Source organism: Pelobates fuscus, chromosome 8 (genome assembly GCF_036172605.1).
Source record: "Pelobates fuscus isolate aPelFus1 chromosome 8, aPelFus1.pri, whole genome shotgun sequence".
Classification (NCBI taxonomy): domain Eukaryota; kingdom Metazoa; phylum Chordata; class Amphibia; order Anura; family Pelobatidae; genus Pelobates; species Pelobates fuscus.
The window spans coordinates 157,604,114-157,619,487 of NC_086324.1; positions in this window are offsets into that span (position 1 = coordinate 157,604,114).

Below are 15,374 nucleotides of genomic sequence, written 5' to 3' on the forward strand. Positions count from 1 at the left end.
TTTGAGCCAATCTGATTTACTTAACTTATGAAGGAGTGATAATCCAAATTGGTGATGGAGATTCCACAGAGAATCGAGGTTGCAGCAGGCAAGAGAATATCCAAAAACAGTCCGAGGTCGTAGGAGAGGAGAAGGAGGGTAAATGATTAAACAGTCCGGGTCCGATACACAGTAGAAGTAAATATTCAGTTTGAAGTTCGCGGGAGCTTTCGAGTTGATCCAGCACTGTGGTGTTGACGCGGACTCTCTATGAACCCTGGGAACAACCACGTCATAGGAGGGGGAGTGGCCGCGCTCCGAGAACCCGGAAGTCCACGGTTAGCGAATGCCGGAAGGTCTGACAGAACCCCCCTCATAAGAAGCAGCCACCGGATGCTGTCAACGAGGTCTGGATGGGTAGCGAGCATGGTACGCGTTGATAAGTCGACGAGCATGCACCGCGGAGGACGACACCCATGAATCTTCGTCAACTCCGTAGCCCTTCCACCGGACAAGATATTGTAAGGAACCACGATGGATTCGTGAGTCGAGAATCCTCTGAACCTCGTATTCCTCTTCACCTTGTACCAGAATGGGATCAGGAGTGGTATGAACATCCCTCATGAAAGGGTCGGAGTGGTGTGGTTTAAGCAACGACACATGGAAGACTGGATGCAGTTTCATGGTAGGTGGAAGTTTCAATCTAACCACGTTTTCGTTGATGAGTGACAATATACGAAAAGGGCCAAGGAAGAGTGAACTTAGTTTCTTTGAGGGACGGTTGGTAACAATGTTTTTTGAAGAGAGCCATACTAGATCACCAACCTTGTAAGTAGGGGAAGGTCGTCTACCAGTATCGAAAAACTTTTTCTGAGCAGATGATGCATTTTTAAGGTTATCACGTAACCTGAGGAAGAGGGCAGACATGAACGAGTTATGGTTGGAGACGTATGGATTAGAAGAAGGAAGTCCTTGATCGGGGAATGAAGAAGGATGGAATCCAAAATTTGAGAAAAATGGAGTCATTTTGCTACTAGTGTGTACCGAGTTGTTGTATGAGAACTCTGCCATTGGTAACCACGTGATCCAATCATCTTGTAAATGAGAGCAATAACACCGCAAGTATTGTTCAAGACATTGGTTAACTCTCTCTGTTTGTCCGTTGGTTTGAGGATGATAGGCTGAAGATAATTTACGTTGAATGTTGAGGGAGGAACACATCTCATTCCAGAATTTGGAGGTGAACTGTGTTCCTCTGTCTGATATGATTTCTTCAGGAAGACCATGGAGTTTCACGATGTTGTTGATGAATACTTTTGCAAGTTCAGATGAAGAGGGTAATTTCTTTAAAGGAATAAAATGGGACATCTTGGTGAAACGGTCTACCACCACCAGAATGGTGGTATGATGTTGCGAAGGAGGGAGTTCTACCAAGAAATCCATTGAGATGGACTGCCAAGGTCTTTCTGGAACAGGTAGGCTCAGTAATTGACCGAATGGTGGATGATGGTCAGATTTTGATCTCAGACAGGTTGGGCAGTTTTTGACATAAGATTCTATGGTTCTGTCCTGGCGAGGCCACCAGTAATATCTTTTAGACAGCTCCAGGGTTTTTCTTGTACCAGGATGACCAGCCAGAGGGGAATCATGAATCAAGGAGAGTATTTTATTCCTAAGCAAGGGAGGAATGTATAACCTGTCTTTGAAGTAGTACAACCCGTCCTTTTTTGATAGATTGTCTTGTTTGGGAAGTTCAAGATCTTCTTCTTTAAGATGTTTAATATCATCAGTTAATGACGAAATAATACCTATGATTTTAGGAGGTTGAGTTTCGTTTACAGGAAGATCTTGGTGAATTCTGGACAGCGCATCTGCCTTTTTATTTCTGGATCCAGGTCTGTAGATGATTTGAAAATTGAAACGGGAAAAGAAAAGATTCCAGCGTACTTGTCTGGCAGAGAGTGTTTTGTTGGAATGAAGATATTCAAGGTTCCTGTGGTCGGTATAAACAATTACAGGAGTGCGTGTGTCTTCAAGTATGTGACGCCAGTTTTCGAATGCAGCTTTAATACTTAATAATTCTTTTTCTCCTACAGGATAATTTCGTTCAGCAGGAGACAAAGATCGTGAAAAAAAAGCTACTGGATGGAGAGGATCTTGAGGCGTTTGGTGTTGAGAGAGGACAGCCCCGATAGCTGTATCAGAAGCATCCGTTTCCATGACGTAGAGAAAAGCAGGATTAGGTAGTTGAAGAATGGGAGCACTTGTGAATCTCCGTTTTAATTCATCAAAGGCTGCTTGAGCCTCTTCGTTCCAAGCAAAGGACCGTTTACTGCTATTGAGCAGGTTGAGGGGATGAGCAACTTTAGAGTAATTTTTAATGAACTTCCTATAGAAGTTGGCAAATCCCAAAAAACGTTGTAAGTCTTTAGTATTAGTAGGAGTAGACCAGTTGACAATGCAATCTATTTTGGAGGTATCCATACTTATTGAATGAGGGGAGATAACATATCCCAAAAAAGTGATTTCTCAGCTTTTCTTTCCCTAAGTCTTCTGTCGATACTGATTGACAGTTGAATAAGTGTATTTAGTGTAGTAGGTATTTCAGTTCTGGAGAGCTCATCTTTGACAGCTTCAGATAACCCAATACGGAACTGGTTACGTAGAGTTATGTCATTCCACTGAGTTTCAGGTGCCCATCGTTTGAATTCAGCAATGTAATCTTCAACAGGCCGGTTTCTTTGCTGCAGTGTTCTAATGGTCAAATCTGCAGTCGCTTGTTTGTTTGGGTCTTCGTAAAGGAGAGACATGGCTTCAAAGAATTCATCCAGAGAATCCAATATGGGATCATCATTCTCAAGAAAGGAATGAGCCCAGGCCATGGGTTCACCTCTCAAAAATGAAATAACAGAACAAACTTTAGATCTTTCTGTGGGATATGATCGGGGTTTTAATGCAATCAACAACTTGCAGGAATTGATGAACTCTCGGTATTGGGACCTGTCTCCAGAGAATTTTTCGGGGTTGGAGACAGCAGGGTCACTAGCCGAGTGTGTAACTGTGTGCGGAGTATGGGTTTGCAAGTCCCTTACATAAGTAAGGATTCTTTCATTGGTGATCTGTAGATCTTGCATGCCTTGAGTGAGAGTATCCACCCTTTGGTTTAATCTGGTGATTTCAGAAGTGAGATCTGCTGTATCCATTAATTAGGCTGGATCAATCTGTAACGCTCAATTGTTGATAAGATGGAAACAACTGCAGATTTCTGAGGTTGATAATGTTTATTACTTTAAATAAAAAAGATAATCAAATTGAACTGTCTCTTTAATTCCTGGCAGGTTATAACCAGCAGCGGTGTTTGAAGTTGTTTTAGGATAAGGTAAATTTAACACAACCAGCGAGAAGTTCCAAATTAGGATGCAGATAATTAATAAGTAGGTGTTGGAAACAAGATTATGAGTTGATGTGGAGCAGATAGCGAACCACTTAGATTTAGGATGGTTATATATCAAGTTTGAGCCAATCTGATTTACTTAACTTATGAAGGAGTGATAATCCAAATTGGTGATGGAGATTCCACAGAGAATCGAGGTTGCAGCAGGCAAGAGAATATCCAAAAACAGTCCGAGGTCGTAGGAGAGGAGAAGGAGGGTAAATGATTAAACAGTCCGGGTCCGATACACAGTAGAAGTAAATATTCAGTTTGAAGTTCGCGGGAGCTTTCGAGTTGATCCAGCACTGTGGTGTTGACGCGGACTCTCTATGAACCCTGGGAACAACCACGTCATAGGAGGGGGAGTGGCCGCGCTCCGAGAACCCGGAAGTCCACGGTTAGCGAATGCCGGAAGGTCTGACACATCCCTTCATGGAGTAATCAAGACCCTTCTTAGGTTTCCAGCCCGACTTATTCAGGAATTGGGCAATCTGGGGATCAATGTCCGGTGTCTTACAGGCAGCGCCAGGGAGGGAAGGCCTTGGGCACTCGGCGCGCAACTTATTGCGGCCCTCTTTGGAAAGAGGTGTGCATATACGTTTGCCACATATTGGGCGATATGGTCCGGAGGGACCCATTCAGCAGACCGCGGGTGACGGAGGTCGTCCGGGTCGAACAGGGGGTTACCCTGTGGGTCAAAAAGCGCCTTACTATCCCCAGTGGGGCCTAGCACCTTCCCTCGGGGGTTGGCGGAGGACCCAGAAGGGGTGATACCCGTAGGGGGTAGATCCTCGCCTCACTCACCCTCAACAAAGGAGTCGTACTCCATAATATCGGAATCATTTCCACACTCCGGTCGGTATCCGACCCATTATCCAGGGCTCTAGCCCGTTTCCATAATCTAGTCTTTTTAGCCCGGCCAGGGGCTCTTGTGCGTGTGGGAGGCGCGCTATCTGCGACCGCCAGAGGCGTGTCAGTCATGGCAGGTAAAACCTGCATCGAGGAGTGGGAGCCGATATGTCTAGACTTCGCCTTCGCCTTACGGGCACCCGGCACAGTCTGGGCAGGGGAAGGGGACCCCACACCCAGGGGGGCAGGGGTAGCCATGGAAGGCAAAATCATAGTGTAGTGTAGTGACTGGGAAAAGGAAAAGGAAGATGAAACAGCCCCCATTGCTGAGGCAACAGCCTTTTGTAGGGAGGAAGCCATAGTGGCCTCTAAGAAGGCTTGGAATTCCTGAGAGGCCATAGCACTCTCAGGGTTATCAACTTGAAAATCCCCAGAGGGATCAGTAGGCCCATCCTCCCTATCCTGCATAATGGCAGCAGTCACTAGAGAAAAAAGGGGCACTAAGTGAAACTATAAAAAGGAGCACTAAATAAAAGGGTTTAGTAACCCACAGTAAAGAAAAGCAACAAAAATAGGACCTGATCGTTGGTGTAGCAGGGGGACCCAGAGGAAACAGCGACCGACCGCACGGCAGAATATTGAGCGATGCGAGGGACCGCCCCAAATGGCCGCCGCACGTGGCAGAGTGCGCTCGAAATGAGCACACCCAGCCGCGGTCGCGAGGAGAAAGGACCACGGCGGCAGAGGGTAGCGCTGGGAACCGCGCGGCACAAACAGGGTATCACAATTAAATTGCAATGATTAGGAGAGCTCAAACAAGATACTTAGCTGTCTGAGGAAGCAGCAAAGAAAGAGGGGGATTGTGGGAGACACAGGCCTTATATAGTCACTTCTTCTGTTATGTTATTGGTTGCCTGTGTACCTATACAGTTTTTTCTTTCAGTTTGATAATATTTATATTCCTCTATCTTTGCTGCTGAGGAAATAAAGAAAGAGTTATGCATAATATGAGCCTCCGTGTCTTTAATAAAATTAAATCTTAGAGCAGCTTTTGGGACTGTGCACAACCAATAGCAGGCTGACTCCCTGCCTTGCCTGTCTCCTATTGGTCCTTGCCAAGGTTCTAATGTAGAATTTTGGAATGCAGCTGTTATGTAAATATAACTGGAAGATTCTATGGGGGATATTTATCAAAGAAAATAGTCTGTTTGCGGGTTCAAAAATTTGCTCCAATTAATTAAAGTTTTTTTTAAAAGAAGTCTAAAATGAATCTCCTTTCTTCTTTGAATATTCCAACTGAATTTTGTATCTTTAGCATTAGGAATACAAATCTGTGTTTCTATTACTATTGTGTCCCTGTCCCTAGATCTATAATCATTTGTACACTGAGGGCACTGGGGGTAAATAAAAGTACAGTTCCACGAGTGGGCCTTATCTACTAAGCTCCGCATTGTGTTACCTCTTGTGTTTGCTGTTACATTGTGCTGCTGATGGACCATAGCAGCCTTATACACTTTTTCTGTACTAGGTGGGTTGTGTTTATATATTGTTTTGACACTGTAGTGGCCACGCTTCCTTTTTAGTTGTTTACTAGATCTATATTGGTCCCTTCCAAACTTGCATTAAATTTTTTTTTAAAATAAAGGTTTTCTCACTTTTTCTTTTTTGCTCACCTCTGTACTTCCCACAACATGGAGAAGACATGGCCTCCTTCACAATATTATGAAAGAAGGGAAAATTTACAATTACACAGTGACACAGGAACAATATGTAGATGAGGACCCTGCTCAAATGAGCTTACAGTCTAGAGTAGGTGGGGTACAAATACACAACAGGGCAGCAAGGGTGACAGCCACCAAACATGGTGGAACGTAGCAGAGCTGGAGGAGAGAGTGGAGTGTGGCTCTTTTAGGAGAGCAAGTGACAGATATGGATAAGTATAGATAAGTTACTCTGGGAGTCCATAAGCATTTCTGAACAGAATTATGAGGAGGAAAAAATAAGAAGCTCAGTGTTAGAGAGATTGAGTTTCAGAAAGCGGGAAGACATCCAATCAGAGATTAAGGAAAGGCAAGCAGTGACACCTTGTAGGACCGCAGGGGAGAGGTCAGGGGAGGAGAGATAGATCTGGGTGTCGTCTGCATACAGATGGTTGTGGAATCCAAAGAAGTTAATGAGTACGCCAAGGGAGGCAGTTTAAAGAGAGAACAGGAGGGGATCAAGAACAGATCCTTGGGGGACTCCAACCGAGGCAGGACGAGAGGAGAGGGTGTCATTGCAAAAAAAGGAAACTGAACGAACATTGGGACAGATAGGAGAACCACGAGAGGACAGTGTCACAGAGACCGAGGGATTGAAGACTTTGGAGCAGGAGGATATACATCTTGTTCTCTAAAATGGGCGAACGCTAAGGCTGAATGGGGAGATAAATTGATTGAGTATGTTTTCATGGTTACAGATTTAAAAAAGTAAAATTATCCGTCTGAGTAAATTGACAGATTCCTAGCGTCTCAGGGTAGAATTCCTTCTGCCTCAGGTAGGCTGGACAGATTCTCACCACGAAGAGGCAAAGTCAATGGCCAGACTTTGAGGGTGAACTGGCAGACAATAATCTGTTGTCATCATTTCTTGGAAAAAAAATTATAATTCTATGCACTACTTTACCCCGCTGTAATGGTTATGGTCTTACCAGGCTGTAGGTGCTATTATCCTGGTCAATATTTCATCCTTATTTGAATGGCATTTTTTGGCTGTCTATCATTACCATCCAAATATAAGTAAAATTGATACTACTAAAGTGAAATGTAAGAGCTCTAATACTGTGAGAAATACGGAGAGCAGATAGAAAGGGCGCAGTTGTCTAAGGGACTCATGGTATTAGTTAAATCACTTGAATATGGTTTGAAACAAGACAGGGGATGCACATCCATCTTACAATGGACTGTAGTGGTTATGGTGCTTAGTGTGCTCCCTTAAGAATATTTAAATTTTTGTACACCTTTTAGTTTCTTTGGGAACCGTATAACTTCGGGTCAGTATTAATTTTGGCAGAAACTTTAAATTTAGTTTTAGCCCCTCTGTTTCTTTTTGTGTGTCCCCAGCCGCTCTGAGTGTCTCCTCTCCCCCCCAAGACCCTGTCTCACTCTATTGCCCATTCCCCAGCCCTATGTGGCTCTAACCCCCTACCCCCCCAGAGCCTCTGTATGTCTATTTCTCTAAATAGCCCCATTTGTGGGTCTCTTGCCCCAGCACCTTGTCTCTTTCTCCCACGTTGTTGCTTTGTCATCCCCCCAGTCCCTCAATATATCTCATCCCTCCATGTGTCACATTCCCCCAGCTGCCCATGTGTCTCAATTCCTCCCCCGAGCCCCTCCATGTGCTCATTCCCCCTCATTCCCTCCATGTGTCTCATTCTCCCAGCCCCCATGTGTCTCATTCTCCCAGCCCCCCCCATGTGTCTCATTCCTCCAGCGCCCTCGTAGAATTGTGTCACATGGATGACTAATAGGTAACATATTACCGGGCCTTAGAATGGCCGGACTTAAGGTACCAAAGAGTAGTCAGGATACTTGCCGAGGTCAGGGGATGCAGAAAGAGACACAACGATAAAGGAAAGACAGAGGTCAGGGATGCCAGAATACAGGGAAGTCAAAATCAAAGCCAAAGTAAAAAACCAGAAGAAACTTGAATCAGGAACGCGCTCTCGGACAACCACTAAGGAAACCATGACAGGGCACTGAGCAGGATGAGAACTGTGCCTAAATACCCCTCCTCTGGATCTGATAGGCTGTAATCGGCCTTTGACCCCAAAGGCAGTTACCAGGTTTCCATTTGCATAATTGCTGCTCAGCACAAACCCTCCTGTAGATTGATTGCTGCTTGGCACAACTTTTCCTGTCAGGACAGTAATGTTGCTCGGCACAACTTTTCCTGTCAGAACAGTAAATGTCATTAATCACATTTTTATATGCAGATGAATACGTGACAGCCCCCCCCCATGTGTCTCATTCCCCCAGCCAACCCCCCATGTGTCTCAATCCCCCACCCCCCATGTGTCTCAATCCGCCAGTCCCCCATGTGTCTCAATCCCCCAGTCCTCCATGTGTCTCAATCTATCAGCCCCCCATGTGTCTCAATGCTCCAGTCCCCTATGTGTCTCAATCCCCCAGTCCCCCATGTGTCCCTTTCCCCCAGTCCCCCATGTGTCCCATTCCCCCAGCCACCCTCCCATGTGTCTCAATTCCTTCAGCCCTCCATGTGTCTCATTTCCTCGCCTCCCTCCCCCATGTGTTTTACCCACCAGTGTTAATTTTGGCAGCAAATTTCAATATAGTTTTAGTCATAGTCTTTTGCTTAAAAAGCCATTTTAGTTTTAGTTGTATTTTAATCATTTGAGTAGTTTTATTTTTAGTTTAGTTTTAGTCGACTTCATCTCAAAAATTTTAATCTGACTAAATTTGGATAGCCGACAAAATGAACACTGCTTAGGTGGACCTGTCATACTCTTAGGGGTAAATACCTTGCTATCCTTGACATAGACAGATCTTTACATAAAAGTATTATTAGATTTATTTGTATAACATACGATTTCTGCAATGAAATTTCAAAGCAGGTTCTTAAAAGTCAACAAATACTGTTTTTGCAAATGGAAATTAGCATTTCAATTCTTCCATCAGTGGATCCCAACAGAGTTAATATTCGCTCTTCTAAACACGCTGTGACCAGCCTCATTTTACCAGGAACAGAGACGCCCGACCGCTAAAAGCTCCTTTCCTCGTACAAATCGAGCTGATTGTTTGGCGCAGTCTGAGATTTTTAAAGACCACAATTTTTCTATTGTAGTGACTGAAGTGATCATTTTGCCTCTTTGCGCCTCGAGTACAGATCTAACGCCCCTGTTATTTGTCTGTAAAAACATTGTAAACTACATTATTTTTTTGTCCACTACAATGAATGAAAGATATGAACTTATAGAAACATTTATAAATATTGAACATAATAATCTGACCTTAAAGCAAGCTATGAAACAGAGAACCTTATTAGCAAAAATGTAAAAATGAATTTCAAATGTCTTCAGGGTTACTTAAAACCTGCAGTGAAAACTCTCTGGTGCTCAACACACTAAAGTAATCATGTCCTTATTTAATACTAATAGAGGTTATCTATCCTTCGAAAGTCAGCCTTACCTGATCTCAATAGGGTCTACCAGTCCTTCAATAAGAATTTTTTCGAGCAATTTCATAGTGTCATCCTGATAAAAGAAAAAAAACAAGCGTTGTAGGTGCTAGTGAAGGATAAAAAAAAACTGTCTTTTGAAATTAAAGGGACACTATAGTCACCAGAACAACTACAGCTTATTGCATTTGTTCTGGGGAGTAGAATCATTCCCTTTAGGCTTTTGCACTTTTTCAGAGAAAATGCAGTGTTTACATTACAGCCTAGTGATACCTCCACTTGCCACTCATCAGATGGCTGCTAAAGGTGTTTACTGGGGCAGTGCTGCACAGTGTGACTGACATTCAGTGTCTCCACCTTCTGCATGGAGAAACTGGACTTTCCTCATAGGAGTGCATTGATTCAATTTATCTCTATAAGGAGATGCTTATTGGCCAGGGCTGTGTTTGGCTGTGCTGGCTCTGCCTCTGATCTGCCTCCTTGACAGTCTCAGCCAATCCTATAGTAAAGCATTGTGATTGGCTCAGAGAATCACTTCTGATATGTCAGCCAAGCAGGCAGATCAGGGGCAGAGGCAGCAGCTGCAGACTTGAATACAAGTAAGATTTTACTATGTTTAGGGATGCAAGGGGAGTCAGGGGGGTAGATGGTGGTTTTAACACTATAGGGTCAGGAATACATGGTGTTTCTGACCCGATGGTGTTCCTATAAATTAAATATAACCCTAGTGGGTCACTCCACAGCAAAAAAAAAAAAAACCTTGGGGATAAAATATATAAATACTAATTTGAAAAAATTTGAAAAAAATTAAAAGCAGTAAAAGCTCTCCAATAATTATAATTTTTTTTTTAAATTCTTTGTTTTGTTGTGCATGAAAGAGACAACAATACAAGCAATGCCACAACAGCTATTGCCAGTTTTTAAAAAGCTCTCCAATAATTTATCATACTGATAAATACCTGACACATACGAGAGCACAGTTTGAAGCAGGCGGTCTCTGATGATCAGTAGATATCCACTTTCAATGGCCTTGCAGCTCCAATAACATAATTGTCAGAACATGTAAAAGGATGTTATTCCTCTTGAATTCACAAGAGGGAGCTCTTAGAGCATAAGACAATATTACATCCAGTAGGGTGTTATTCTGTGCAATCGATTCAAGGTCAGATACTTTGTTATTAATTGGCAAGAGGTTTGTGAATTTTAAGCTAAACGAGACTAATTTACCAATTTGCTTTTTTCTTCTAAAATCCAAGATTCTCTACGAATTTCTTGACAATTTCCTGGTGAGCTGTAGCTTATTTTAACAACAAATTAGCAATTTAATTTCAAAACAATTTATTGTTTATTGAAACATAACTAAACATTATTTTATGTCAAAGCGACACCGATGACTTACTGACACAGGCTTCAAAGCAATGCGGAGCACTCGAAAAATATAATACTGAGACTTCATGGAGTCCCTGACGCCAATATGGGTGGGAAAAGTCCAAAATACATTCAGGGTCACTGAATGGAGCCAAAAGGATAAGGATTGCAAAGCATTGTGGGTGGAAATAGTACCGCAACATCCTAGGTAGGATATCTAAGATAATTGGTTCACATTGTATATCTACAAACAATTTGTCCATATTCAAGTTAGTAGATGGCGAATATATTAAGACTCAAGTATAAATTGGTTTCCTGTGCGCACAAAACTACAATCTGTAATTAACCTGCTTCTCCCGGTATTTAGAAACTGAAAGACATTGATGCATTGTCCCTTATGTCTTATTTGTTAGAGGCGATGGATGCTGACACTTTTGATAAGAATATTTGGCAGTAAGATGCATGAGCATGTCTCACACTTAGAGCAGATAAACCAGAGTGTATCCTCCTTCTGCGATTGCCACAGAGAAACTTAAACAACTGTCGAGATAGACGGGTCCTTGATAATGAAAAGAATGGTGGTACATTCTAAAACCCTTCGGGTTTATCACAGCGTGTTCTAATAAATGCACTTTTATTTTCAAATTTAAAAAAAAATGTTTTTCTATCATTAAAGATCAGTTCTGGTGATACTTTTCTTTTATACTCATTTTACACTTTCTCCATTAGTTATCAATTCTGGCGGTCTCTTATCTTCCTTGTACTTAAATTCAATTGTGTTTTTTACGTAGCTGTTCATTTTTTTTTTTAATGCAATGAAATTATTCATTTTTATAAATTTTTGCGCCGAAATTTTTTTTTTTAATTTTTGTTTTATGGTGTTCTCTACGTCATCTTAGGGCTCAAAAAGTAAGGCAAAATACTGGCAGGATTTTTTTGTAGTGTTCACTCAGTGGTACACTGTTTACTCAGCTTGTGAATGGACATAAAACTGACGGTAACTGATGGAATGTTCAAAGGTGACAATTATTAGTTTACTTTTAAAGCACATTTATAAACCGGAACATATTTTCAACCTTCCCCATTTTCACAGCACTTTGATGAATCGTCCCCTTGAAACCTTGGTCTTGCTGTTTTATCAAACAGAAATAAAAAATGAATGAATCCAACATCTCGCTATCAGAAATCCATGGTCACTGTCTGCATACATTCCAAGCGCCCCTTCTTGGAATTATTTTTGGAGGCCCTGTCTCTACGTGCATCTTCCAACTCTCTTATACAACTTACCTTACTCACAACTGAACTGGGTGACCATGTATCGCTGGGGTTCTGATCAGCAAAAGGGCAAGTCAAAAAAATATGGTTCCCATTTCCCAGTTGGGGGTGAACATCCCCTACCTCAAGGTTGCATCCAAGGCCAACCCCCAATGCTATCCTTTCACCCATACAGTCCCATATCCCTCATCCCATCCCTGTTTAATTATTTCCCTTTTACCTTTTGTGTGTCTCTCTCTCCCTACCTCCTGTAAGTCCTACTACTCATTACTCTAATGATGTGCTGAAGCTGTGCTGCTTTGATTAGCTGCCAAATTATATAAAACGATAAAACAGCTTGTATTCTACCACCTGAAGAGATCTGGGGCTAAAAAAGGCCCGGTCCAGGACATACGCCCATAAAACCAAACCCTAACAACAGCTATAATACTGACAAATCCCTAGAAATATTGGAACGAAGCATGGATTGGCAAATACCTAAGGAAGGTTCAAACAATGCAGATATTTTTTTTAATTCTTTATTTTTTCGTGCACATAATAAAAGCAGTTACAAATGGGCCTGTCAAGCCCCAACAGCCTTAGCACACATTTTAACAATGCTCTTCCAAGCAGTGCACAGTTTTATGTCCTGACAATAGGTCTACTATATACAAGCCAAAACAATGCAGATTTAACACATAAAGTGGTGGAATAATTCATCTTTGCTGACTTTAAGTGTATTATAGCAATATTTATTATTTTTTGCAGCAGTCTGACAACTTTATGTTGAAGATGGTAGTCTGTTTAGTTTATCATTATTGCTTCTATCTATCTATCTATCCATCTATCCGTCTGTCTGTATCTGTCTGTGTATCGATCTATCCACTGGCGTACATATAGCGGTCGCAGGGGTCACAGCTGCGACTGGGCCCACCACTATAGGGGGCCCGGCCGCCCTGCAGACCCCTGCGACTGGGTGCCCGCCATCATCATTTGCAGCCCCGGCCTGCGCGGCAGACTGCAGGGGCCGCATGTTAAGGTGCCCGTCGGTTGGCCCATGCTGTCAGGGCCACCCGATGGGTATGAATTTTCAGGGGGCCTGGTCAGCGATGCGGCCCGTCACTCCTCCCAGCTATCACTGAGAGCCTGTGCGGGAGGAAGGAGAGGGAGTCAAAGAGGGAACTCTGACTCCCATCTACCTAAGCCACCACTGGACTCCAGGGAAAGTCACCCTCCTGCACCTAAAAGGTAGGAAACAGGAGGGTGACTTAAATATTATGTGTGTATGTGTTTGTATGTATGTATGTATGAATGTATGTGTCTGTGTCTATCTGCCTGTATGTATGTCTGCCTGTCTGTTTGTATGTATGTGTCTTTGCATGTATGTCTTGTGTGTGTCTGTGTCTATCTGTCTGTATGTATGTCTGCCTGTCTGTTTGAATGTATGTGTCTTTGCATGTATGTCTTGTGTGTGTGTCTGTCTGTCTGTCGGTCTGTGTGCCTGTCTGTCTGTTTGTATGAATGTATGTATGGATGTGTCTTTGTATGTATGTGTGTCTTGTGTGTGTGTCTGTCTGTATGTATGTGTCTGTGTCTATCTGTCTGTATGTATGTATGTATGTGTGCCTGTCTGTTTTTATGTATGTATGTCTTTGTATGTATTGTGTCTTGTGTATGTGCGTGTCTGTCTGTCTGTCTGTCTGTGTGTGTGTGTGTGTCTCTGTATGTGTCTGTCTGTATGTATGTGTGCCTCTCTGTCTGTTTGTATATATGTATGTGTATCTTGTCTGTATGTATGTGTGCCTATCTGTCTGTTTGTATGTATGTGTCTTTGTATGTATGTTTGTCGTGTGTGTCTGTGTGTCTGTCTGTCTGTCTGTGTCTGAATGTATGTATGTATGTATGTATGTGTGTGTCTGTATGCATGTGTGCCTATCTGTTTGTATGTATGTGTCTTTGAATGTATGTGTTGTGTGTGTATGTATGTGTCTGTATGTATCTGTCTGTCTGTGTCTGTGTGTCTCTGTATGTATGTGTGTGTGTGTGTGTCTGTTGGGGAGTGGGAAGTTAGAGGGAGGGGGGGTGCCCATGGATCAGTTTCGCACCAGGGCCCCATGGGTTGTGTGTACGTCACTGTATCTATCTATCTATCTATCTGATTGTCTCTCTCTTACTGTCTGTCTATCTATCTATATGTCTATCTATCTATCTCTCTGACTGTCTCTCTCTTACTGTCTATCTGTCTGTCTGTCTCTCGGTCTCTCTGTCTATCTATCTGTCTAACTGTCTCGCTCTTACTGTCTATCTGTCTGTCTGTCTCTCGGTCTCTCTGTCTATCTATCTGTCTAACTGTCTCTCTCTTGCTGTCTGTCTCTCTGTTTGTCTATCTATCTATCTATCTATCTGTCTGTCTGTCTGTCTGTCTATCTGTCTGTCTCTCTGTCTATCTATCTATCTATCTATCTGTCTATCTATATATCTGTCTGTCTCTCTGTCTGTCTCTCTGTCTGTCTCTCTGTCCATCTATCTATCTATCTGTCTGTCTCTCTGTCTGTCTCTCTGTCTCTCTGTCTATCTATCTATCTGTCTGTCACATATTTAAAGTAAAAGTGAGAGATCTTTGTTCCCGTCACCCCAGTAAACATAATTGGATAGCTTCCTGGGTTAGTAAAAAAAAAAACCAGTGCATTTACCTGTAAAGACCTCCTCTGTTTATGACGACATTATCGCTTCAAGATGATCTGGGTACCCACTGGCGTCTACGGAAAAATTCTTTACCAGCACGCACCTGCTCTGGAATACCTTACGTAGTGCCGTATTCACGCATTACACTGCTGGGTTTAAATTAATTTACAAGTACCCCTTCTCTGTGCCAGGACAGTCAGACATACAATGTGAATTATAATTTAAAAAAAAAAAAAATATATGAAAAATGGTTTAGGTAATTAAACAAAAAATAAAGTATCAGCTTTTGCAAAAAATCTGCAAGACGTGAAACATACAAGATTTACCCAATTCACAGCTTTCCCTTTAGTTTACCGTGCTAAGAGAAAATATTAAACATCTTTTTTATTAACCGTGTTTGCAGGAAAAACAAGTAGGTTTTTCCATTGCTTAATGCAGCATGTTATAACATTATATGCAATTGTAATTTGCATGTGATAACGATAAACTTGTGTAAAATGCAAATTTGTCTTAATAACAGGTGTGCAGAAAGCACGCATTTGAATTGGAAAAAGCCACTATTCGGAGATCGACATTCGTGCATCGATAGGCTTTTTCTCCTAAGTTCCTAGGCAAGGAATTTGAATAGGTA